The sequence below is a fragment of the Ochotona princeps genome, chromosome 2, assembly GCF_030435755.1.
Source record: "Ochotona princeps isolate mOchPri1 chromosome 2, mOchPri1.hap1, whole genome shotgun sequence".
Taxonomy (NCBI): Eukaryota; Metazoa; Chordata; class Mammalia; order Lagomorpha; family Ochotonidae; genus Ochotona; species Ochotona princeps.
Window position 1 is genome coordinate 152808055 of NC_080833.1, and position 27330 is coordinate 152835384.

Consider the following 27330-nt stretch of genomic DNA (forward strand, 5'->3'; position numbering starts at 1 on the left):
ACTACCATGCCAGGTCCTGCTGTAGGCATCCTTATGTTAGATAAGATAAACTTTGACGTGAAAAAATAACCAAAGAGATGAGAAAGGACACCACATAGTGATCAGAGATTGTGTTTTCAGCAGGAAGAGATCACCTTACTTGTTTCTTAGCATGTTTTTATTTTCAACTCTAATTTGACTTGGTTTTTCTCTCTTACTTTTCTTTGCTAGTCTGGCTTAGAATTTGTTTTGCTCATCTTCTTAGAAAGTGGGTCTTTCTTGTTGCTATTTGTAGGTTTTTAGTTTTAATTCCGTTATTTTTGCTGTGATTATCATTTCATGCTTTTCACTTTTTCTCATTAAGTCCTTGAGATGCATTATTAGATCATTTATTTGAGATGCTTCTGTTTTTTTGTAAGCACCTGATGTTATACGTATCTTAGTACTGTTTTTGCTACATCTCATGGGTTTTGATTTTTTTGTTTTCATTTCTTCAAGTTTTTTTTCCTTAGTAATTTTCTCAGTGACACATAGGGCATACAGCAGCATTATTTGCTTCAAAAGCTTTTTGATTTTTGTTTCTTCAGTGACACATTGGACATTCAGTATCACGTTATTTAACTCCATGTTGTAAATTTTCTGTTTTTCTTCCTGTTGATTTTGTTTTGTGGCATTGCATTTAAGGGGTGTACAGTAACTGTGTAATGGAGATTATGATACGTAGATGTGAAGATACAATGCAGTGTGCATCTCTACTTCCAAACCACAGACGGACTTCCATTGAAATTGTGTTATATATGTATATATGAAACTGATATATATATGCATATATATATGCAATAGGATGCTGAACTCTTTGTCATTGCCCATACCTACAATGTTGGGATATGCTTAAATGGTGGAATGTTGGACTTATTACTGTTTATGAAGGACTGTACTATTGTAATAATATAAGGGAAATCAGTGGGGCCAAAGGGCTTTAAGGAGAGGGAACATGAAATTTCAGAGTCTGTGGAACTCCATCATAAAATAATCATTTAAAAAATATGAAAAAAGCCAAAGAGACACTGGATTCATCAGATATGCAAGTATCAACAGAGGGGTGAAGGAGAGAATGAAGTGTCCGCTGGCGCATGGTAATGTTCTAGTAGTGTCAGACGCCAAAGAAAAGGAGGTTGAGGGAATAAATATTTGATTCAAAACTTTCAGGAGAGTGACTATAGGGATAGTCAGAGGTTCAAGAGGTACAGAGAGTTTACTGAAATGAGGCGGACAATGCAAGGGTACGAATGAGATTTCACAAAAAGATGTTTGAAAAGGAACCAGACTAAAATCTGGGACATAGAGATCTCAATAAAGTAATGAAAGCCTGAACAACAGACTGGATCAAGCAGAGGAAGAATGCCAGAGGTCTTATTTCAGACAAAATGACTTTAGTAAGACAAAACTGTGATTAAGAACTGATTTAGTAGTGGTATATGAGAACGGCTAAAAAATGTAAAACAATTGCAGCAGTTGCTTCATTATTCTTCCTAATCAGCAGACAGAAAAACATGGCAGAAACCTACAAGGTTGTGCTTTGGTGGAAAAATTACATTTGGCGATAGCCTCATTTGGTAAACTTGTCCATCTGGACATGTTTCTTGTTTGGAGAAAGTAACTGAGGGGGCTGGCGTTGTGGTGCAGCATCAAGCCACTGAGTAACCCTAACCCTGCAACACTGTCCTTTTGTGGCAGCGCCGGTGTGCGTTCTGGCTGTCCTGGTTCTGTCCAGCTCCCTGTGGATGTGTGTGGGAAAGCAGCGGGAGGTAGCCTGAGTGTGTGACCCTTGCCGTCCATGTAGAAGGCTCAGAAGGAGTTCTAGGCTCTTGGCTTGGCTTCTGCTTGCTTTCGCCCTGAACATGGTAGTCATTTAACCAGCAGATGGAAAATCGTTCAAAGAGATAGAAATAAAGTCTTTAAAAAATTTATTTACATCTGTATTTGAATCATTTCCTGGAGTTGTACAGTATTTTTCTTTTAGTCTTTTTTTAACACTGTTGTGGTTACATGTATTTTCATAAATCAGGCACACATTAAATTGACTTAATAATATCTCAGACTGTTTATAAAAGAATTTAAGGATTACAGCAATCTCAAGGTTTTTTTATTATTATTATTTACTACAAATTGTATCTCACTGGTTTAGCTGTTCTTTGGCCTTGGAACTTACAGTAAAGATATATTTAAAATAATGAAAACATATGAAATAGGCTTCTAATTAGATAACCTTTGCTAAAAGCTACTGTCAGCAAAACTATAATGATAACTATTGCGTTTATTCAGACAATAAATTATGTAAACCAGTGTTTTATTATAGATAAAATTACAAGATGGAGTCTTTTGGCACACTTAAATGTCCATGAGATATGTTAAGATAGCAATTTTTCTTGGAACTAGGTACAGAAAATTGTTATCTTTCCATTTTGCATAAATGAGTTAAGTAATTAAGGCAAGTTGCATAATGTTAGGACAGTATTATTTTAGGAAAAGTTCAAATTCTTTAATGGGTTAGATTTTACATGACCATTTAATGTGGATATTCTGTTCAATTCATGCTGAAATTCTCTTTCAGATGAGAAAACCTGCAGATGAAAAAATAGAGAAATTTTGGATTGATTTCAACCTCAGAAGTCAGAGTGTGACATTTTATATAAACAATGTGGAGGTAATGATGTTCATTTCCCTGTGAGATCCGAATGCTTCTGGATTGTTCTCTGTATGTGTCATGTGCTTGTGAATTTCACAAATTTATTTTCCTTCTAAGAGTACTCTGTGGGATCCAGTAAGATTGTTCAAGGAAGCAGTGGTCCATTTCTGCGTAACAGGTAAGATGATAATTGTTCATGCCACATCTATTTTCGTTTATGTTTTCTGTGTGCAGTTCTGTCAGTAAAAAGCTGGGTTAGTTCTAAAGAAGATTGTGTGCGTGCCTTGAGATAGAGGCAAGGTGCCTAGTATGGTGGGGGGAGTATAGATGTGTGGACGACCTTTTGGGGCTTCCCTTCTATTTCATTGGTCTGTGTCAGTTGTGTGTCTTCAAGTATGGTGTTGTGATGCCTCTGGGTTGGTTTTTATTGTTTAACATTTCTTTAATTGTTTGGGATCTTTTGTGTTTTCATAGGAGTTTCTGGGCTACTGTATTGTTCCAGATCTGAGAAGAATGCCCTTTGCATTTTTATTGGGATCGCAAATTGTTTTGGGTGGTGTGAGCATTTTGATGATATTCTGACAAATCCCTAAACATGGGGAGGATTTTTCCATTTTTTGCATGTGTGTTTTTCTATTCCTTTCATTAACATTTAAAAATTTTTCATTATAGAGATCTTTTGTATCCTTGGTTAAATATATCCCAAGGTATTTGTTTATTTTATTTATTGTTTGGCAGCTCTTGGGAATGGGGCTGATCTTAAGAGTTCATTCTCAACCATGGTTGGTGTGTAAGAATGGAATTAGTTTGGTTTGGTGTCCTGACACTTTGCCAAAGTCTCTTGAGTTGCAACAGTCTTAGAATCTTTGGTTCCGCTATATGAAGAACCATGTCACCTGCAAACAGGGATGATTCAGCTTCCTTCTCTCCAATTTGTATCCCTTTGATTTCTTTTTCTTGTCTAGTAGCTCTAGATAGAGTTTCCAGGTTCGTGTGGAATAGCAATGGGGAGCGTGGGCGACCGTGTCTGGTTCTGGATCCTAGTGGGAATGCTTCTACTTTTCTCCATTCAATATAATACTGGCTGTGAGATTTGCCTATGTTGCCTTCATTGTTTATAAGTGTGTTCCTTCTATATACAATATTTTGGGGGAATTTTTCATCATGAAAGTATGTTTTATTTTTCATTCATTTTTTAAAAAGGGTTAGAGAGAGAAAGAAAGAGAACTTCCATCTGTTGATTTACTCCCTAACTGGGAACAGAGATTGAGGCTGGGCCAGTCTGAAACCAAGAGCCAGGAGCTTTCTCTATGTGTCCCTTGTGGATGCAGGGGTCCACAGATTCCACTGTTTTCCCAAACGCATAACCAGGAAGCTGGATCAGAAGTGGAACAGCCAGAAGCCTCTACAGGATGCTGGTGCTGCAGGCAGGGGCTAAACCCACTACGCCAGCATCCTGTCCCCAAAAGGATGTACTTTACCAAATGCTTTCTCTCTATTCATTTAAATAATCATGTGGCTTCTTATCATTTTGTTGGTGTGATATGTCATTTTCATTGATTTGCATATGTTGAAAACTGTCCCTGCATCTTTGGGATAAATGCTGCTTGGTCTGAATGGATGATTTTTAAAATTTAATTTACGGAGAATCAAGATGGCCGAATAGGGTAAGGACATGCTTAAACAGACGGAGAACTGTTAGCCAGTGTGGAGTAGAGAGGGCACATTCCAGGACATAGGAGAGAACAGAACAATAGCAGAGGGGTACCTGGAGACTGACAGACACAAGGAAAGCAGCGGACACAATGGTGTGGTGTTGCAGTGACTGATACCCCAATGGCAATCAGCCAGCAGCAGTCTTAACTCCACTGGTAGCTGGAACTCTGCCAGCAACAGGTGGGAAGGGCATTCACCCAGAGCTCAGGAGATGAACCCAGACAAAGAACTGCCTATCCTGCTGGTCTGTTTCTTTTGACCAGGAGCAGAGACAGAGCAGCAGGTCCCAGATGGGCAGTGTGGGAAAAGAGTAGATTTCCATAGCCCAGTCTGCCACCTAGAGCCAAATCAGGTGCCATTTTGTATAGGGAGACAAAAGTTATGATAGGACAGCACTGCGCATGTATGGGTTTGGAAGTGAACTCATTTCTGGCTCAGTGAACTGCCTCCTGGCACCTTGTCATGGAACATGGTGATTCTAGCTGTGCCCTAGCCATGCCTACGCAGGCATCATTAGCGGTGTGCAGGTGTCACTGGTGGTGTGCAGCCAGCAGCTACCTGTTCTTTCTCCTCACTGTGCCAAGGAGTCTGTTCATTCTACTTTCCACCAAGAATTTCTTTCAAGCAGTCCACTGGGACCATCATTCTTTCTTTGTTTTGTGGTATCTAGTAGATTCTGCCTCTTTGTCTTGTATCTCCAAGTATTCATGTCAAATAAAAACTGTTGTTAATTTGTTTAACCAGTTCCAGCCAAAATATCGTATATCAAAATGATTGAGATGGTGTGCCCTTTCTGGTCCCAATTAATCCCAGTCTGCTGTCTGAGTTACTCTTGCTGCATCCCCACCTTACTGGTTGCGTTTTGGTCTTCCACTGCGATGGACAGGTCGATCTAGGCCTGTATGCTTCTGTTGGCTTCCTCTCCAGTTTCCTCAGTTTGTGGCTGTGCAGGCTCTCTGTTGCACTTCACTCGCTTCTTTCTTGTGGGCCACCTCTAATGTGCGCTCACTGCAGTTCAGCAAAGAGCTGTCATCTAATTCAGAGGCTGAAGTCTAACAGCAGGCTTCTCTCAACTCTGGCTCCATTCTTTTCTGTAAGAGGAACCTAAGAGTAGGCGTTTGTCTTGGTGGTTAGGAAATCCATGTCCTGCACTGGCATGCTCGGGTGCCCAGCCCAACTGGTTCATGCTGATGCGGAGCCTGGAGCACAGTCGTGGTAGTTCGGGTGCTGGTTCCTGGCTTCTGCCCTTGGCCTCAAGCCAGGGCTGTGATGAGTTTTTGGAGAGAGAAACAATGATTGGGAGCAATGTTTCTGTGTCTCTCTGTGACTCTGTCTCCTAAATAATTTTCTTAAAAGAAAAGAGTGTGTTGAAATGGAGGTGAATTATTACTGTTTGCATATTGGGAAAGCTGAATTTCAATGTGAATTTTAGCAGCAACTAAGATTTCAAAGAGATATTGAATGGATATTGTGTTTAGTGGATTTGAAAGCAAAATGCTTGTTGCAGATGATCCCCCTATAAAAACAAAGTGCTCCTTAAAAAGTTGATTGGCTTGCAGAAGGCAGAACCTGCCTCCATTTCCTTTTTGCTGCACTATGCTGGTTCATGGTTTTCCAAGGTCAGCCCCACAAACGTGTATGACAAGTGTGTGCATAAATATACATGCGTATTTAGTAAAGCAGTATCAGAAACCTGTTATAATATGATTTATTTTCATCTTATTATCATGGAAAGATCTGGTTTACAAATACCCCCCTGAGGTCATTTAAAACGATGACATTAGAAAATAAAACCTGTCTCTGTGTTGACACGCATTCTTGCCCCTTTTCATTGCCAGAAACGGAGATGATGAAGATACTCCTCATCCGCCTGCAGCAGCCTATTGTCATCAGCAGGGAAGAGGTGATGAAGGTAGAAATCCACTTTGATGTACAGCTTGCCATCACACAGGCAGCCACTCGAGCACTGGGACAGGACAAACAGGACCAGGATTAATTCTCGCTGATGATTCGAAACTCTTTTCCCAGCTCTTTCATTTCCTCATTGGCATTGGAGGATGTGAACGTTGGCTGAAAAAGCCATGGTCTCCTGAGTGTCCCTTGAAGAGTCAAGTGTCCTAATCCCATTTCTCCCTTTTTGTGTGTCAGTGTCTCCATGGTGTGGAACACTGACCCTCTCTGTGTGCCTCCAAATAATCTACTCCATTTACTGTGCACCATGGGAAACTTGACTGGGATGACATCACCTCCTGACCATTTCTTCCTGGGGTCCCAAGGACATTCCTGGTGGGCTTCTGGCACTTGTTTTCTCTCTCTCTCTCTCTCTCTCTCTCTCTCTCTCTCTCTCTCTCTCTCTCTCTCTCTCTCTCTCTCCCTCTCCCTCCCTCCCTCCCTCCCTCCCTCCCTCCCTCCCTCCCTCCCTCCCTCCCCCTCCCCCATCTTTCTCTCTCACCTTCCTGTTCACAGAGTGAATTGGGAAGATCCTGATCTCTTACACTTGCAAATGTCTGGTCCCCCCTCACTGGACTTGGAGGAGGGCAGAATTGGAACCAGTTCAGTGAACCAGCTCGCCGAAAACCCTTTAAGACACTAACCTCTTCTCCAGGAGCACGGAGCTGTATCCCAAGCTATGCATTTTCCTGGATGCTTTTTCAAAGGCTGCTACTCTAAAACTTGTTACTTATTTGTATTTATTTGAAGGAGAGCAAAAGAGACCTTCACTCACTGCAATACCCAAAGTTGGGCTGTCCTGAAGCCTGTTGTCTGGAAGTCAATTCAGGTCCCATGCATGGGTGGCAAGGGCCTACATAGTTGAGCTGTGTGACTGCTCTCCTAGAGAGTGCATTGGCAGGATGCTGGATTGGAAATGGAGCACCAGGGCAGGCTTCTGCTTTTAAAGTCGCATGGCTTCTGGCTTATGTTTCAGGTGTTGCCTGATCAGATGCAAACTTCCTGGGAACTTTCTACCAACTTTGAGAAGGAAGTCACCATGGCTATGATTCCTAATAGCCATGAGAGAGAGACAGGTCTTTTTGGAAAATGGCAAAATTCTGGCTCTGAAAAGTGATGACAAAAATCAAACTTGGAAGAAGTCCCAGAAAACCTAGCATCATGTGAGATTGTTTGAGTATGAGTGTATCACTGGAGAAGGAAGAGTTGGTCAGAGCCTGGAATTACTATTCAGTTCAGAGTTGCTTGTCCCTCAGAAATGGCAAAGCAGTGCAGATGCTGGGGTGGCAGGGAGCAGGAGATGGGAGCATTGGTCAGTCTTGTCTTCCCTTGAGGCCAGTGCAGCAATAGACTAGACCAGATACATTTTTTAAAAGCTTATTTATTTATTTATTTTAAAAGATTTTATTATTATTGGAAAGCCAGATATACAGAGAGGAGGAGAGACAGAGAGGAAGATCTTCTATCCGATGTTTCACTCCCCAAGTGAGCCGCAACGGGCCGGTGCTGCGCCAATCTGATGCCGGGACCAGGAACCTCTTCCGGGTGCAGGGTCCCAAAGCTTTTGGGCTGTCCTCTCCTGCTTTCCCAGGCCACAAGCAGGGAGCTGGATGGGAAGTGGAGCTGCCGGGATTAGAACCGGCGCCCATATGGGATCCTGGGGCTTTCAAGGTGAGGACTTTAGCCGCTAGGCCACGCCGCTGGGCCCAAAAGCTTATTTATTTTTAAATTCAATTGCAGATTTTATGCAGATAGAGAAATATCTTCCATCTGCTGGTCCATTCTCCAGATGGCCATGATGGCTGTAGCTGAGCCCTTCAGCAGCCAGGAGCTTCTTCCGGGTCTCTCATGTGGTTGCAGGCTCCCAAAGACTTGGGCCATCCTCTGCTGCTTTTCCAGGCCACAAGCAGGGAACTGGATGGGAAATGGAGCAGCCAGGACACGAACTGGCATCATTTGGGATGCTGGGCCTGCAAAATGGATGATTAGCCAATTGAGCTATTGTGTTGGCCCCTATGTGACTTTTAAAAAATATGTTTATTTCTTTTGGAAGACAGAATTATGGAAAGGGTGAGATAGAGATCGTCCATCTGCTGGTTTGCTTCGCCGTTGGCCGCAAGGGAATGATGGACCAGACTAAAGCCAGGACCTTCATGTGGGTCTCCCTTGTGGGTAGCCAGGACTCAAGCACTGGGGCTATCTCCCACTGCTTTCCCCAGGCCATTAGCAGGGAACTGATTTGGCAGTGGAGCAGTCAGGACAGGAACCAGCACCCACGTGGGATGCCAGTAGTGTAGTCTGAGGCTTACTCACTGTGCCACAAATCTGGCCCTGTTTTTTTCTTAATGTGTACAGAACAGACAGAAGAATCCACCAACCTGGTGCAAGTCATGAGCCCAGAAGATGGCCAGTGCCTAACAGTTCTCATCAGTGATCATTCCCAGCTTCCTGTGAGTATGGGGGCCCTGGGAGCCAGGCTGGGACCCGGGTCTACTTGGACATTGGCAGGAGGAAGTTCTGCAAACAGTATTTTTTTGTCTAAACTAGAAATGCTTTGAGCCTGCCTTTCTTTAGATAACTTCACCAGCTTTGTTGACACCCCTCCCCCTTTCCTTCAGTGCAGTTTCCCGACTAAGGCGTGGTGTGACTGTCCTCTGCCTCGGTGCCCAGTTTGGGATCAGGATACTGATGCTTGGGAATTCATGTAGGGAAAGAAGGGATACGATGACAGGCTTTTCTTTTGAACACGTACGATCTCACATAAATGGGCATCTTCGAAGTCCTCCGGAATCTGTACACTTCAGCAGCAACGATCCGGTGGGAGACTCTCCCTTGGTCTTTGTGACACTCCATGATTGCCGTGGATGGCAGAAAATTCTTTGCTGAGAGTGGTTAGGAATGTTTTGAAGTATCCTACAGACGTTTGGAGCCACTGGTTTCATTTTCAGTAAACGATTTCTTTGCAAGGCAGAGTTGCAGAGAGGCGGGAAGAAGATCATTTCAGCTGTTGGTTCACTCTCCAGATGGCTGTGATGGCTCTGGGCCAGGCCGAAGCCAGGAGACCCTAATGCCACCTGTGGGTGGCAGGGACCCAGGCACTGGGCCAGGCCGCCACCAGGAGCCCCGAATGCCTCCTGTGGGCAGCAGGGACCCAGGCTCTCTGGCTGTCTTCTAGTATTTCTCCAGGAGCATCAGTATGGAGCTGAATCAGAAATGGAGCAGCTAGGACTGAACTGAACTGGTGCTCATCTGGGGTCTTGGCATTGCAGGTGGTAGCTTAACATGCTATGGCACTGAGCTGCCTGAAGTAAATCCATTTATTAGTAAATCCAAAGCCTAGTGTTTAATTAATCGGTGCGTGTGTTTTTAAAGAGATGTATTTGTTTTTATTGAAAAATCAAATTTTACAGAGAGAAGGAGAGACAGGGAAAGATCTTCCACTGCTGGTTCATTCCCCAAGTGCCAGAGCTGGGCCAATCCAGAAGCTTCTTTTGTGTGTCCCATGTGAAAGCAGGGTCCCAAGGCTTTGGGCTGTCCTCTTCTGGTTTTCCCAGACCACAAGCAGGGAGCTGGAGGGAAAGTGAAATAAGTGCTCATGTGGGATCCCGGTATATGCAAAGTGAGGGCTTTAGCCACTAGGCCACTGCGCCAGGCCCATAAGTGTGGTTTGCTGATAAGCTAGACAGCAGCTGCAAAAGAGTTTAAAGCACAGAGGTTTCAAAGGTATCATCAGAATTTTGGTTTTTTTTGACAGCAAACCGAAACAGCTAAACATTTACCTGAAAAGCTGAAGCCAGATGTGATAAAGAAAGGTGAGACTGTTTCTTTTATGTATAAATTTATCATCTATTAAAAATACATACCATAAATATACATGATATATAGACATAGATATATCATAGATAAGACTTGAGTCTCTTTGGTTGTAAGTACTACTTAGAGATTTAGCATTATTTTTCATTTTGGTCACTAGAAGTCACATTGGCGCATGCGTATTCTTCAGACTTACTGGAATCACCTGTGAAAATTGAGAGTCCTGACCTGAGTGGCCAGGCCAGGTGAGTGACTCTCCCAGCTCCTATCCCAAGCTGCGCACTGGGAGTGTGGGAGTGCAGGTTCTCGGCCGGAGCTGTCTCCCACTGCTACCTTTGGCGACCCCCTGCTCAGGAGACAGCGCTGTGCGGAATTAAAAGAATTATTTTGTTGTTGTTGTTTCTAAATTTTAAGATTATTTCTTTGCAAGGCAGAGTGACAGGAGAGAGAGGTAAGGAGAGAGATCTTCCCGCCCCCCCGTCTTTTTTTTAAAGGTTTGTTTTTAGTGGAAGGCAGACTTACAGGGAGAAAGAGACACAGAGGAAGATGTTCCACGCACTGGCTCACTCTCCAAGTGGCTGCAACAGCTGGAGCTGAGCCCATTTGAAGCCAGGAGCTTCTGCTGGCTCTCCCACATGGGTGCAGGGTCCCAAGGCTTTGGGCCATCCTCTACTGCTTTCTCAGGCCACAAGCAGGGAGCCTAATAGGAAGGGAGGCTGCTGCCAGGATAAGAACTGACACCCATATAGGATTTAGCCACTGAACCATAACTCTGGGCTTAAGACAGAGATTTTTCATGCACTGGTTTACTGCGTGAACAGACACAAGTGTTAGGTCTGGGCCAGGCTGGTAGGAGGAGCTGGGAAAACCATCCAGGTCTCCCACAGGAGCTCAAGTACTTGGGCCATCTTCCGCTGCTTTCCCAGGCGTGTAAGCAGGGACCTGGATCAGATTAAAAGGAGCTCGATCAGATTAAAAGTAGGGCAATTAGCCAACCGGAGCTTCCGCAGGGGATGGAAGAACTCCAAACACTACCGCGCAGAAACCAACGTCATCGGAAAGACAACCAGAAACCCTGAGCTGTTCGCAGAAACAGAAGAACAATAAATGTCCTTCAGGACCAGGGAGGAGAGCTTTCTCTGGTCCAAGCCTGGCTCCACCTCTGGACCCCCACCCTCCCTCGGCAATGACCATCGGGATCACTTCGAAAACTCCTTACAGCAAACAAACAATCATACAAACTTAAAAAAACCTAAATAAATAGACAAACAACAGAAAGTAGAGCTTGAAATCTGACAGGAAAGAGCTGGTGTGGATTGGCTCATGCCTCGCTGGGTGGGACACAAAGATTAGTTACTCCTCACCATGGTGTTGGGGATTTTCCTGCACACCCCCCCCCCCAAAATGTTCTGCACCTTAAATGTCGACAAATATCTTGTTAGAGTTACAAACCAGTCTAGATTATCCTAAAATCTGCCAAGATCAGCAAAATTATACTTCAACACAACAAATGGCTAAATACTAAAATGAAATAGACATGAGACAGCTGAATGGTACCTTATAGCCATTTTAAGGTATATAGCAGCCGGTCCTGTATGTAAACTAAAATTTAAATGTCAATGAGCTAATCATAGGTTGTGGTTAGGGCTTGCTTTTTTTTTTTTTTTTTTTTTTTTTAACATACTGGTTACTCAACACCATGTCAATTCCATAATATTGCAAATTGCTGTTGATGTTATATTGGGACTCTTAATTGACTGTAATGATATTCTATCAGCTCTAACTTCAGACCAGAAATGGTCTCCCCAAGGAACTGTTCAACCCATTTGGACAATAAGTAGCTGAACTCTATGCTTGGTATATGTTTGCAAGGAAAGAATCTTGATTGAATTTGAACTGTAATACTGCATCAAGGTGGAGGAATCCACCAGGGGGGAGGGGAGTGGGGAGGGATGGGGGGATTCCCAGAGCCTATGAAACTGTCACATAATGCAAAATAATTAATAAAAAAATATTTTAAAAAGTTGGGCAATTAGGACTTGAAGCAGCACTACAGTGTGGGATTCTGGCATCACAAATCATGGCTTAGACCTCTGCCACAGCGTCCCTGGAGAACACCTGGGGGAAGTGTGGGCTGTTACCCTGCTCCTTGGGCCCCTTCCCCACGCCTCCAGGGTTATCTCAAGCAGTGTACTTTTTTTTTTTTGTCAGCAAAACACTGGATTTAAGACCAAAGGACACAGATCAATATACAAACATCAGTTTCCTTTCTGAATGCTACTAACAATTAGAATAATTAACAACCAATACCATTTGCAGTCAAGTTAATGACAGATTAATTTCAGAGCTCCATAAGATCACATGCATACATTGGGATCTCTGATGTTGCTGAGGGTCCTTAAGTATAAACAGAAATAGGGCCCAGCGGCGTGGCCTAGCGGCTAAAGTCCTCACCTTGAAAGCCCCAGGATCCCATATGGGCGCCGGTTCTAATCCTGGCAGCTTCACTTCCAATCCAGCTCCCTGCTTGTGGCCTGGGAAAGCAGTTGAGGACGGCCCAATGCATTGGGACACTGCACCCGCATGGGAGACCCGGAAGAGGTTCCTGGTTCCTGGCTTCAGATCGGTGCTCACCGGCCATTGCAGCTCACTTGGGGAGTGAATCATCGGATGGAAGATATTCCTCTCTGTCTCTCCTCCTCTCTGTATATCTGGCTGTAATAAAATGAATAAATCTTTAAAAAAAAAGTATAAACAGAGATAGATGAGCTCTTGCCATGGAAGACTCAGGAGGAAGATTCAAGGACCTCCGAAATTGACCAATAGATTCAAAAATATAACCCCTGATTCAAATCATTGAAGGTGGGCCCAACGCAATAGCGTAATGGTTAAAGTCCTCACCTTGCACGCTCCGGGATCCCATATGGGTGCTGGTTCTAATCCCGGCAGCCCAGCTTCGCATGCAGCTCCCTGCTTGTGGCCTGGGAAAGCAGTGGAGGACAGCCCAGATAAGTATATTGCAACTTTACTGATATCATTAGTTACTGAGGAAATCTAGGTTAAAACTGTAATCAGAGGCACTATACACCCACTAGACTGGCTGAAATTAGATTGTGCCAAGCACTGGTAAAAATGTAGAGCAGTTTAGATACTTCTAGCAGTTTCTTAAAATGTTAGATTTTTAGCAACCCTTTGACTCGTTGAGCTGTTCTCATCCTAGGTGTTTTCCCAAGAGAAATATCAGTGTGTCCTTACAAAGGCATGAATGTTTATGGCAACTTTATTTGTAATAGCTCTGAACTGGAACAAACCTAAATGTCCGTCAATAGATGACATACTGACGCACTCTGACATATCCACACATTGGAATGCCACATAGCAATGGAAAGGAATGGGCCCACCATTGAGGCATAGCTGGGCATGGTGCCACCTGTGATGATGCCAGCATCCAACATGGCACATGTTAGTCCTGGCTGCTCCACTACCAATCCAGATCTCTGCTGGTGGCCTTGGGAGACTAGGTACAGGATGGCCCATGTGTTTGGGTCCCTGCTTCATATGGGAGACCCTGATGAAGCTCCTGACTTCTGCCTGTGGTCGGGTCTAGTCTGCCTGTTGCAGCTAGCTGGGCTGTGAAGTAGTGGATGAACATCAGTTCATATCCTCTCTCGCCATCTCTCTCCCTCTCTCTCCCCCTCTCTCCCTCTCTCTCCCTCTCTCTCCCTCTCTCTCTCTCTCCCTCTTCCCTTCCCTTCTCTGCCCAGCTTTCCTTGTCTCCCCCCCATTGCCTGTCCCCCTCTCTCTCCCCCCTTCCCCCTCTCTCTTCTGTCTTTTCTCTCTCTCTCTAATTCCACCTTTCAAATAAATAAATTTTTGAGGCAAAAAGTAATGAATTTGGATATATGTATCTTTAATTCATCTCAGAGTAATTATGCTTAGTAAAAGAAGCTGGGCCACAAGAGTACATATAATGATTCTATTGTATGAAACGCTAGAAAATGCAGACATAAGTTAGGTCAGTGGCTGCCTAGAAATGGTGGTGTATTTGCCACAGCTGCCTGGTTTCCCATTGCTCCACCCACCCTTCTCTTCCCTCTGAACCTGACAGACAAGGGACTCACAGGATGTGTGGTTTCTATTCTCTGTTCTTACCTGCCAGAGAATCTGCAGCCATAGACTGCATGATAGCAAGTTTGTAGAATGGGGCACTACCGGGCACCAGGTTTGTGACTGGGCAAAGGACACAGGAGGGAAACAGAAGTTGGGGCAGTGAGAGAGGGGAAGGTAGAGGGTGCTGGTTGTACCTGTCCCATTCACCAGGCACATTTTACTTCAGGCGCGATTCTGCTTTCAACAGTGACAGAAAACAAACAAGGAGAAGGATGCTGGTAATGTAGTAACTTTTATCCTTTTAAGGCAATGTGCCCTACACTTCAGTTGCTTGCCCATCACTGTCAGTGTGCTGTGGCTCTCTTTGTTATCTATGCCTTTTTCTTAATGAAAATTATCTTAAATTTATTCAAGCATTTTAAAAATAAATATTTTATTTCATTTTTAACTGGAAATGAACATTACTCATTACAAGTAGCAGTAAGCCTCCAAATAAAGTGAAAATAATCCCTGCATGCTATTACTTGATCTATTCATTGCATGAAATGGGCTTAATGATTGGCAAACTATGAAAGGGTCAATCTACCATACTCAGGTCTGTCCAGTTAGATGGACAGGTGGGTCAGCCCCATTGATAGTCTTAGAAGGAATTATCATTTCATGTTCTCATTTGATGGCAGATAGGTCGTGGAAAATGGAAAAAGTCCTTTATTCAGTCTTATGTGACTAGAGCAAGTTCTTACGCCATCAAGAATTCGCTCACCTTGGATGACAGCTGATGGGCAGGCATAGTGGTTCCTTCTTTCTCATGAGAAATGGAAGCCTGAATCCAGAGATTCTACGAAACCCCTAACTGCTGTTTTCTCCTGATCATGATAGCCACATTCAAGTGGAACTTACACAGTAGACATGATGAGAGGCGAACAGTAATAGCTGGCAGTAAAATCAAGCGATGAAAGTTTTGTGAATGTGGTATCTTTCTCTTGGAATACCTTACTATTCTGATGTCGTTCTCATGATGGGACACGACACAGTGTGACATCTCTGTCATTCTGCTTTTCAAATACATCTTTCAGGAAAGAAAAAAAATCATGCAATAAGACTTTCCCAGTTTCTTTGTTCCTCTATCAAAAAATGCTGAAAGTTGTTTGCAAAAGCATGCGTATTTAGAACAACAGTTCATAAATTTGGCTACACACCAGGATCACAAGAGGGGGCTTGAAGAGAAATTCATTACTCAGACACTGTTGCAGAAAGGAAGTTGGGCAGCTTCAATCTGCTGTTCCAGCCCATCAAATGACCATGAAAAGCTGGGCTTAAAGTCAGGAGCCAAGAATTCAACCCAGGCTGTGCCTTGGGGACAGAGACACACTACTTCAGTCCTCACCACTGCCTGCCAGGCTAGAGCTGGAATCTGATGGGGCATGTGGGCATGTCAACTGTTGTCTTAACCACTAGATCAAATCTCTACTCTTCAATCATTTTTTTAAAAAACTTATTTGATTTTATTTTAATTGGAAAGGCAGGTATACAAAGAGGAGAAACAGAGAGAAAGATCGGCTGTGCACTGGGTCACTCCCCAAGTAGCCACAACAGCTGGAGCTGAGCCTATCTGAAGATAGGAGCCAGGAGCCTCCGCCGGGTCTTCCATATGGGTGCCGTGTCCCAAGGCTTTGGGTCATCCTCTGCTGCTTTCCCAGACAACAGGCAGGAGCTGGATGGGAAGTGGAGCAGCTGGGACATGAACTGGCACCTATATGTGATCATGGTAGATGCAGGGCAAGGATTGAGCCACTAGGCTATCACGCTGGACCCTTCTTTTCAATTCTTTAAGCAGATCCTTCTGCTCAGGAAACACCTAAGGGTTAGTGTTGAGGCATAAAAATGTAGGCTGCTGCGTGCAGCACCAGCATTGGACCCTGAATGCTCCACTTCCAGTCCTGCTGCCTGCTGGGCTGTGTGGGAAAGCAACAGAGAACACTCAAGTGCTTAGACTCAGTTCCCAGCTTCTGCCTGGTCCAGCTCTGACTATTGCAGTCACTGGAAAGTGAACTAGCCCATGGAAGATTCCTGTCTCTCCCTCTGTCTCTCTATAATTCTGCCATTCAAATAAATAAATAAATAAAAATTTTAGTATTTTAAAGTTGGCAACTCTTACATCTTAGTTGCAAATGCCTAATTAGAATTTGGTCATCCTTGAGACCGCATCTTGGTTGATAACTGACTCATGAGAAATTATTTTTTCTCCTCGCCATTACTTCCGAATCACTTTTGTATAAGAGCCCAGTCTTCAATAGTCACTTCTCTTCTGTGTAACTTTGTAGTAATAGATTGCTCACACATAAATGGTGCCGACACCCTTCGATGGTTTCATTGGTCATTTCATTTGTGTTTGTAATAGGTTAATTACAGGAAACATCTCTTTTCTGAGAGCAATGAGGCTTCCAGTAGCAGTGCCAGTGAGCAGTCTTGGACTGGTGACCAGAAGAAGAAAATGCTAATACCATATCGTAGTAAAAGAAGGAAGACGAAAGTCTGAAAATATGGCAGCGGTAAGTTTGGCGTTTGGCTTCTGAGGCATCTCTGAAATCAACCAGCAGGGATTAACTTCTCAGTGTGCTAAATGAAAGGATGCCTGAGAACTGTGCGACCAGTGCACCCTCATTCCCTGTCTCTGTGTCTCACAGACATTGAGCAGATGTGGAATGAACAGTTCTCAGACAGAGAGCTGAGAATGGACCAAGCACTGTTCACTATGAGTTACAGCTGTTTGCAGTAAGTTCAGGCAAGGCTCTGAGGATGGGGGAGTGGGACTGAAGCAAAGTGAGATTTGAAGGGCAGAGAGGATGGGGCAGCAAGCCCGTGACACCAGGAGGACACAGTGAGGGCGTGCTGGTGGTGCTCAGAGACAAAGCCTGGGTGGTGAGGAAAGAGGTGAACAGTGAAGGGGTCTGTAGGTGGCAGGTGGGAGGTTGCCATCGTTCCTGGCATGTCCCTGCATATCTGGGAGCTGAGTTTCTGTCTCTTCAGGAAACATAGCCATGGTATAATTGGCTTCTTTTTCTTCCAGTTCTGCCACTTTTTTTTCTCAGCAGTGCTAGCGACAATGAGAAAGATCAGGTAAATAAATCCACTTTGTACCACTTTGTCCTGCTTCTGCGTGTTATGGCTATGATGAGCCTATTTCTTGCTAAGGCTTTCAGGAATATGAGAAAAACAAACCAGTGGTCTAATGGTTTGGAAATCACTCCAGCAGCAATGGCAAGGACAACTTAGCATTTCCTATGAATTGATGATTTTCCATAAATACTGCTGCTCAAAGTATGATTGACTTGGAGCAAAGATTAGGGGAAATGTTTCTGTCCTGCTACATAGCATAAGTCTTAATATGCTTCCATTGAACTCCAGAGGCAGAGCTGGCAGTGGTGGTGACGGGTGTAAAGGGAAACAGGGAGAAAGAGGCACTTCTACTTCATGTCCCACATGCCTGCAGCCAGAGCTGGGCCAGGCTGAGGCCAGAGCCTGGGACTCTATCCAGGACCTCTGTCTGGGTGGCAGGGAACCAAGCACTTGAGCCAGCATCCTCTGCCTGCTGTGCTGGCACAGCGGGAAGGGGAAGTGGAGGGCCTGGGGGGCTTGCCAGCTCTGTGATGCGGGGTGCAGGCCAAAAGGCAACTTCACCTGCTGGCACCCATTTGTTTCACTTGAAAGCAAAGCAGCAGAAAGAGAAGAGACAGAGAAAATGGTAAAACAAAACAAAACAAAACAAAACAAAACAAAACAAAACAATTTAGGCTCTGCAAACTTTGCAGCTTCTTTGGCAACACATCATCGCTGCACTTATAACCCCAAAGCAATCATAATGTGGAAATGTGCTCTGTGTTACAATAAAACTTTACTTACAAGAGTCAGCAGTGGGTTGGACCGAGCCCTGGTTTAGAACACAGGTTCTCAAACTTCAGCGACCGTCAGAATGAGCAGGATGGTTTGTTAAACAGGGATTGCTGGGGCCAGTGGAGTGGCATATCAGGCTACGCCATTTGGCACTGGCATCTCAAATGGGCACTGATTCACATCCCAGCTGCTCCACTTCAAATCCAGCTCTCTGCTGTTGTACCTGGGAAAACAACAGAGCAGGACCCAGGTCCTTGGTTCCCTGCACCCATGTGGGAGATACGGAAGATGCTCTTGACTCCCAGATTGAGACAGGTGCAGCTCCAGCCATGGCAGCCAGCTGGGGGATAAATCAGAAAACATAAGTGTTCTCTGTCTTCGCCTCTCTCACTCTGTAACTCTGAATTTCAAATAAATAAATTAAAAATAAATCATAGTTTTTAAAAGATTGTGAATTTGCATTTCTATCAAGCTGTAAGGTGTTGCATCGTCATACTTTGAGAACTGCTGGTTAACAGTGATCAGCTGAAACTTAAACACTGATTTTTAAATGCTTAAGCATCCAATGACTCCACTTCTTCAGTGTCTTAGAGGATTTGTTTTTTTATGATGTTTTGAATGTGTCTGGATTGGCTGAACTTCTCACACCACTACAGGACACGTCCAGGCAGAGGAAGGCCACACGCCCAGAGATCGCTGAACCAGAGTTGCCGGGGAGTCCTGCCACCTTAATTCCTGAAGATTTCTCCCAGAAACCAGGTTCATGACTTCCTGTTGACATATTTTCCAGTAAAGACACTCTGTGGTAAATAAAGCAATTTTCTTTTGCTATCTATTGAGGAATGTGTGAAGATGTGATTATCTCCACAAAAACGTTGTGGAGGTTTTGTGTTTTAATATACTTTCTGAAATTCTGGAACATCCCTCCCCCACCGTGTTAATGCGGTGTTGATTCGTGTTTAACAATATACTAATGCTTCCCTTCTCTTTCTCCCTTGCTCCCTTCCTTTCTTCATTCTCCAGATAACATCTTTTCAGTTTACATTGTGAGCAAAGGCTCAATGGTCCACTAAACAAGGAACTCAAATGGAAACACGAGTTCAGTGGGAATTCAGGCAAGGGTTAGGAACAACAATCAAAAAAAGTTACCCGTTTCACTTATATATATAATAAAATCTTAAAATATCCACAGATTATTCAAGTAGTAGTAATATGTCATCCTTGACCATTGATTTGACAGACATATAAAATGGAATTTGATGTGCCTTGCATGATGGCTTAGCTGGATAGATCCTCGCCTTGTAATCCCCAGAATCCCGTAATGGGCTGGTTCATGTCCCAGCTGTCCCTGCTTTCCTTCTAGCTCCCTGCCTGTGGTCTGGGAGAGCAGTAGAGGATGGCCAAAGGCCTTGGGACCCTGCACCCATGTGGGAGACCTGGGAGGAGCTCCTGGCTCCTGGCTTTAGATTGGCTCAGCTCCAACCATTGCAGCCACTTGGGAAGTAAGCCAGCAGGTGGAAGATCTTTCTCTGTTTCTCCCTCTCTCTATAAATTTAATCTGCCTTTACAAAGAAAAATAAATACATAATAAAGTATTTGACAAGATTCAAAATAACTTTGTGATGTAAATCCTCAACAAATTAGGTATTTATGGATTATACTTCAACACAATGAAAACTAATAGCATTGGTTCCACAGCTAACAACATAGTCAGAGGTGAGAAGTTGAAAACTGTTCTTCTAAGATCAGGAGCAAGACAGCGTTGTCCTCTCCCCTTTGTAACAGTAGTAGAAGTCCCAGACAGAGCAAGCAGGCAGGGAAGGAAAGCTTCCAAATCAAAAAGAAAGAAGTGAAGTTTCCACTGTTTGGGTGAGATGATCAATATATGGGAAACAGACTCCCCTGACTCTGTGAGAACTAATCACATCAACTCAGTAAAGTTTCAGGGTGGAAAATCAAAGTGCAAAAACCCGTGCTTCTACATGATTTAAAAGTGAACCATCTGAAAAATCAAGAAAACCATCCCATTAAAATAGAAGCGAGGGCCCAGCACAATATTCTAGTGGCTGAATTCTTGCCCTGTGTGCACTGAGATTTCATATGGGCACTGGTTTGTATAGTGGCTGCTCCACTTCCCATCCAGCTCCCTGCTTGTGGCCTGGGAAAGCAGTTGAGGATGGCCCAAAGCCTTGGGACCTTGCACCCGCATGGGAGACCCAGAGAAAGAGGTTCCGGGCTCTTGGCTTCAGATCAGCTCAGCTCTAGCCATCGTGACCACTTGTGGAATGAACCAGCAAACTTTCTGAAAGATCTTTCTCTCTGTCTCACCTTCTCTATAAATCTGCCTTTCCAATGAATATATCTTTTAAAAATCGAATCCAAAAGAATTAAAAGTAGCAATAAATCCAAAGAGAGGAGAGAGCTGGATACCAAAACCATGGGATAGTAATGAAATAAGTTGAATAAGGAGTTAATATTGTTAATGTTGTTAAGATGGCCATGCCTCCCAAAAATTAAAAATAGGACAATATGACAGTCTCCCTTCTGAGTTCCATCCAAGGGAAATGGTATATCAGAAAGATATCTGCATTCCCACTTGATAAAATGTCTGTCAGTTTTCACAGAGTTAAAAAAAATCAATCCTTCAATGTGTGTAGGACCTCAAATCCCCCAGTAACCAAAGCAGTCTTGACAGAGAAGGGCAAAGCTGCTTGGCTTCAGGCTGTATTTGAAAGCTATGGTGATGGAACAGAGGCGCATCAGACCCCTGGAACAGACTGACACCTCAGAAAGCAAAGTATAGCGGCCACCAGGGTGGTGTTGCAAGCTAAGCTTCCGCCTGTGGCACCCGCAGACCCTGTGGGTGCCGGTTCTAGTCCTGCTTGCTCCGTTTCTGATCCAGGTCCCTGCTAATGACCTGAGAAGGTGGGGAGGATGGCTCAAGTGCTTGAGTTTCTGTACCCACGTGGGAGATTGGGAAGAAGCTCCTGGCCCCCAACTTTAGACCAGCCCAGCTCTGGCTGTTGCAGTCATTTGGGAAGTAAACTAGTGGATGGGTGATCTCAGTCTCTTCTGTGTAATTTTGACTTCAAGTAAAAGAAAGAAGTCTTAAAAAACACACACATACATATAGCATGATCCAACTGATTGTTGAAAAATGTTAAGAATATACAATGAGGGGCCCAGCGTGGTGGCCTAGTGACTGGGGTCCTCACCTTGGACGTGTCTGGATCCCATGTATGTGCTGGCTATGGTTCCAGTGGGCCCACCTCCCATCCAGCACCCTGCTTGTGGCCGGGGGCACAGCCAAGGATGGCCCAAAGCCTTGGGACCCTGCTCTCATGTGGGAGACCCAGAGGAGCTCCTGGCTCCTGGCTTCAGACTGGCTCAGCTCTGGCCATTGCAGCCACTTGGGAACTGAATCATCGGACAGAGAATCTTCCTCTCTTTCTCTCCTCCTCTCTGTATATCTGACTTTCCAGTAAAAATGAATAAATCTTAAAAAGATATATACAATGGGGGAAAAAGTTTCTTTATGAGATGGTGTTGAGAGAACATGATATTCACATGTATGTTAAAAAATGAAATTGGGGACATGTTACACTATATGTGGAGACAGACTCAAAATGGACTAAAAATATAAATGTAAGATTAGGACCGGTAGGGCCTGGTGTGGTAGCCTAGTGGCTAAAGTCCTCGCCTTGAATGGGCTGGGATTCCATATGCGCGCCAGTTCTAGTCCCAGCAGCCCCACTTCCCATCCAGCTCCCTGCTTGTGGCCTGGGAAAGCAGTGGAGGACAGCCCAAAGCCTTGGGACCCTGCACTGTGTGGGAGGCCTAGAGTAAGTTCCTGGTTCCTGGCTTCGGATCAGCGCAGCACCGGCCATTGCGGTCACTTGTTGAGTGAATCAATGGATGGAAGATCTTCTCTGTGTCTCTTCCTCTCTGTATATCTGACTTTGTAATAAAAATAAATAAATCTTTTTTAAAAAAAGGTTAGGACCCATAAAGATTCCAATAAAAAAATGTGGAAATAGGTCCTTGATATTCTGTTTTTTTTTTTTCCCCACTGTTCTGGTACTTAGCATTTTTGGTAGTGTTTTGTTTTGCTTTGTTTTGAATATAACACCAAAACCACAGGCAACAGAGTAAAAATGAACAAGTATTGCAAGCTGAACAGTCTTCACATAGCCAAGGAAACCATCAACAAAATGAAAAGGCAGCCTACAGAATAGGAAAATATTTTCTTCTTCCTGAAGATGAATTTATTTATTGGAAAGGCAGTATTAGAAAGGAGATTGAGGGCAAGACCTTCCATTTGCTGATTTATTCCCCACATGGCCACAACAGCTGGGGCTGTGCCGTGCTGATGCGGGAGCCTGGGACTTCCTCCAGGTCTCCTGTATGGACACAGAGGCCAAGCACTCAAGCCATTTGCTGCTGCTTTCCCAGGCATGTTAGCAGGAAACTATGGGAAATGGAACAGTAAGGACTTGAACTGGTGCCCATACGGGATGGTGGCACTGTAAGTGGCTGCTTAGCCCTCCCACAGTGGTGATCCTAGGGAAAATATTTTTACATCATATATCTGAGGTATATGATGAGTATATAAGGATAGTATATAAGATATAGTGTTAAAAATACACAACTCATACAACTCATCAGCAAAACAGACAAAAAGTCCAAGTAACCTAATTTACACAAAATGGTCAAAGGATTTAAATAGACAGTTGACTAAGGAAAGCATACAGACAGCTTACAGGAATGTGAAAAGGCACTCAACACCAGGGAATGAAATTAGAAGCACAATGAACCGTAACTTCATGTCTGCTTGGTGATTAGTGCAGAAGGACAAGCAGAAGTGTTGGATGGGATGGTGTCTGTTGTTGGGATGCACATCAGTAGAGCCAACAGAGGGAAAAGTTACAGGAGTTTGTCAAAAAAATTAAAAATGGGACAATATGACAGTCTCCCTTGTGAGATTCCATCCAAGGGAAATGGTATATCAGAAAGATGTCTATGTTCCCATGGGCATTGTCGCATTCTTAACAGGATGTGAAAAGCAACTACACACCCCTCGCCGAGTGAGCAGGTGGAGAGGGAACAAGTGGTAGGGATATGAGACACAGCGTGGATGTTGACCTCGGTGTTAATATGACAAATCTCACACAGCACACATGTGTCAAATCATGTCTCACACACACGAGTCAGAGGAAATATGGAGGGGATCCTTGGGGAGAAAAGAGAAGACTCATGGGGTGACCTTACCCAGATGGATAGCTACCAACGTTGTTGAGTTAGTGCATCAAGGTGATTGGCTGTTTTGTCTACAGAACTACGAATCTAAGAAACAAACATCTTGAAAATGCAACGTTGGGATTTTATTTAGCACTATGTCCAGTTTTAAGGAATCGGGTTTACTATGGAGAGCAGTAGTGTGATGTGACTGCCTCATTGCTGGTGTGTTTGTTCACTGGAACCTCCTCTTCCTCACATGCAGAATATGCAAGTCCCCGGCTGCTGAGTGGGTTCTCTTCCAGGGAGTTCTCAGAGGCTGAAGAAAATGCCTCCAAGGTACCTTTACAAAAATGTCATGTGTTTGAAAAGTGGAGAGTGAGCAAGCTCACAGTAAGAGTGATTCACTCTCCCATATTTCACAATGGCCAGGGCAAAGCCAGGAGCCTAGACCTCCATCCTGGCTTCCCAGTTGGGTAGCAGGAACTGAAGTACTTAACCCATCATCTGTTGCCTCCCAAAATGCATATTCCTGGAAACTGGATCAGAAGTGGAGTGGCAAGGACCCCAAACAGGCACTGTAATATAGCATGTGGGCGTCTCAGGTGGCAGCCTCACCCAAGACCCCACAATCACACTTCTAAGATGCTACTTTGTGGTTGGCTATTCATCTGTTCTTTCTCCAGAATTAATGTATTCACATAACATGAGCTTGTTATGTTTAAGGGACTACTACATTTGTTACACACATATGTATACATACACACATGCATAACTACATATATATGTATATGTGTGTAATTATATAACATTTACATGTCAGTTACAAAAGTATGATCATGTATTTCTCAGTCAACTGTGTTTTATTTGTCTTTAAGGTTAGGAACCGAGAGTTGCTAGTGGACAATACGAGTGTCAAACATAAGCTGCAGAACCTGGAAGACAGAGGTGAGAGAATACACTGTTTCTCCCAGAATGAAGTGAAACTCATCCAGACTGGTACTCAGATCACAGCAGACACAAACGCTTTGCAGGGGCACTGCTGCCAGGCCTCAAGGTGAGCAGGGCGAGTTACCTTGCCAGCTCCAAAGGGTCCATGAAGTCAAAGGGAGAAACGGGGGCTCCGGCCTGCAGCCAGCCCCACAGGGGCCACAGAAGGGACAGCCTGGGACCTGGCTCCCATCCAGCCCTCTCTGCCCAGTCACTCCTGGTGACCTGCTGCCAGAGGGGGTTCTCATCCCCACATATGCAGGTCACTTGCAGTTTGTAAGAAATATCCTAGGCAGTTTTTCTTATTATCTCATAGTTATAGTGGTAGGCAAGTTTCCAGGTGACATCATACAGCCACCTTTATATGATAACATCTAGCTATAATGTTAACATATTAATGTAACGAACGAGTATAACACCTAGGCATTCCTTTGTGTGTGTGTGTTTAAGATTTGTCTATTTGAAAGGCTTGGTTAGTGGGAGCCATCTTCCATCTGTTATCTTAAATGTCTTTAAAAGTTTTTAAACTTTTAACTAATAAATAAAATTATATGTGTATATATATATATATATAACAAAAATTACACATATGTATGAAATACTGTGTGATGTCTCATTCCCCGCAAATAGTTCGAGTTCTAATCTGGGGAGTATCTGGCCTGGTTTCCGCCGATGGCTGTGCTGACTCACACTCCCAACGATAAACCCGAGGTTTCCTTTTCTCTGCCTTCTCACCTGTCCTCGCTGCCTTTTCTCTTTTCGATGCTGGCCATGCTAACTGGATGCAGTGACATGCCGTGGTGTCTGCATTTCCCTGGTTATTAACAGTGTTGAGAGTATTGTCGATATACCCGTTGGCATTTGAATGTCTTTCTTTGAAAAATGTCTTTTTAGATTTGTTTCCTTTTTAAAAAGATTAACTTACTTAGTTATTTGCTGTGTTGAAAGAGTTACAGGGAGATGGGGAGAGTCAGAGAAAAAGCATCTTTCTATTTTCTGGGTCACTCGTCAAATGACCACACCGGCCAGGACCAGGCCAGGCTGAAGCCAGGAACCTCACCCAGCACTTGCACATGGGAGCAGGGGCCCAAGCATTGGAGCCACTCTTCTGCCTTCCCATGCACAGTAACAGGAAATATTTATCTTACTTTTCTCTTCTTTTGAAAAAAGACTTATTTATTTTTATTAGAAAGTCAGATTTACAGAGAGAAGGAAAGACAGAAGAATCTTCTATCTGGCAGTATACTCCCCAAGTGGCTGTAATGGCTGGAGCTGAGCTGATCTGCAGCCAGGAGCCAGGAGCTTCTTCCAGGTCCCCCACGTGGGTGCAGGGTCCCAAACCTTTGGGCCATCCTTGACTGCTTTCCCAGGCCACAAGCAGGGAGCTGGATGGGAAGTGGAGCAGCTGGGACATGAACTGGTGCCCATATAGGATCCTGATGCTTACAAGGAGAGGAGTTAGCCACTAGGCTGCCATGCCAACTAGGCTGCTGTGCCAAGCCCCCATTATTTTTAAGAGTGTAATGGTTCAGTAGCTTCCAACTATTTTTTAATTCAGTTTGCATTGATTTTTTTTTCAGTGAAAGAGGCTCATTTAAATTTTTGCACACTAATATCTAGTTTTATGAGTTTCATTTGCCCACAGTCTCTTAGTAACCTTGCCAATAAAAAAGACTCTGGTGAGTTTTCTTTTTTTTTTTTAATTTTAAATTTCCTTTTTACTATTGTTTATACAGTCAAAAGGGATGCCCAAGTGGGCATCTGATTAGGGTGGGAGGGTTCAGGTATGGAGGAGGGTGAGTGGGACATATCTTTTAATGTTTTTTTTTTCTTCCTGTGTCAGCAGGGGAGGAGGGGGGAAGTACCATTCCTTGCTGTCAAACTCCATCAGCACCCAGGAATTGCAGACGGTCCTTTGATGATCCAGGGTCAGACGTGGCCTGTCTCGTGCACAAGCCAACACACATGCTAGTGAATGCATCTACCTGATCAGTGCTACACAGCCCCATCTCTCATGCAAACTGACACATGCTACAGCCTAACCCAGCCCAGCTAAGCCTGCCACAGGCCCAGTCTCCTGTACCCCAGCAGGTGTCATGGCCTAGTTGGGGCAACCTCCAAAAACCTCACCAGGCCTGTATCCAATCCTGGTTTTTGTGTGTTGCTGGCTTGTGCTGCAGCCTAGCCTGGTCTGTCCTGCATCCCGTCTGGCTCTTGAGCACACTCATGGGTGCTACATGTTAGCTCAGCCCGATTCACCCCAGACCTAGCCCACACACATGCCAGTGGGTGCTACCACCTTGCCCAGATTGGTCTTCCAACAGCCCTGCCATTGTTCTCACCAGTGAGAGCTGCAGCCTAGCAGAGAAGTACCCACAGTTTCCCTGCCAGATCCACTCCCAGACACAGATCTTGTACTTGCCAGTGGTTACTACAATCGAGCCTGTTATGGTTTGCGCCCAGTCCCAGCACTTGTCAGTGGTGTGGCAGCCTAGTCCGGCCTGGCCTGGCCCACTCCCAACCCGCATATAAACTGGGGGGTGTTATGCTTCAACCCAGCTGCGCCTGAGCCCCATCTTGACTCTCGTTTGTGCCAGTATATGTCGTGGACTGGCCCAGTCTGGCCTGCCCCTAGCTCTGGCTTTCACACTAACTACTAGGAGTTGCACTGTAGCAGAGGAGTTCTTCAGTTCCCATCAGACCTATTTTGTATCCTCAGATCTTAATCTCACATGTGTGGGGGCTGCTGCGGCCCCACTTGATAGAGCTGGCTGCTGGTCCCGGCACTGAATGGTGGGTATTGTAGCCTAGCATGGCCCATCCCACAGCCATTCAGGTTCTTGCAAGTGCCAGTGGATGCTGGAGCATAGCCCAGTCTGCTCTGCCTCCAAACCCAGCCCGCATGCATGCCAAAGCATGCTGCAGGCTTGCTCAGCCCAATCCAACCCTCAGCT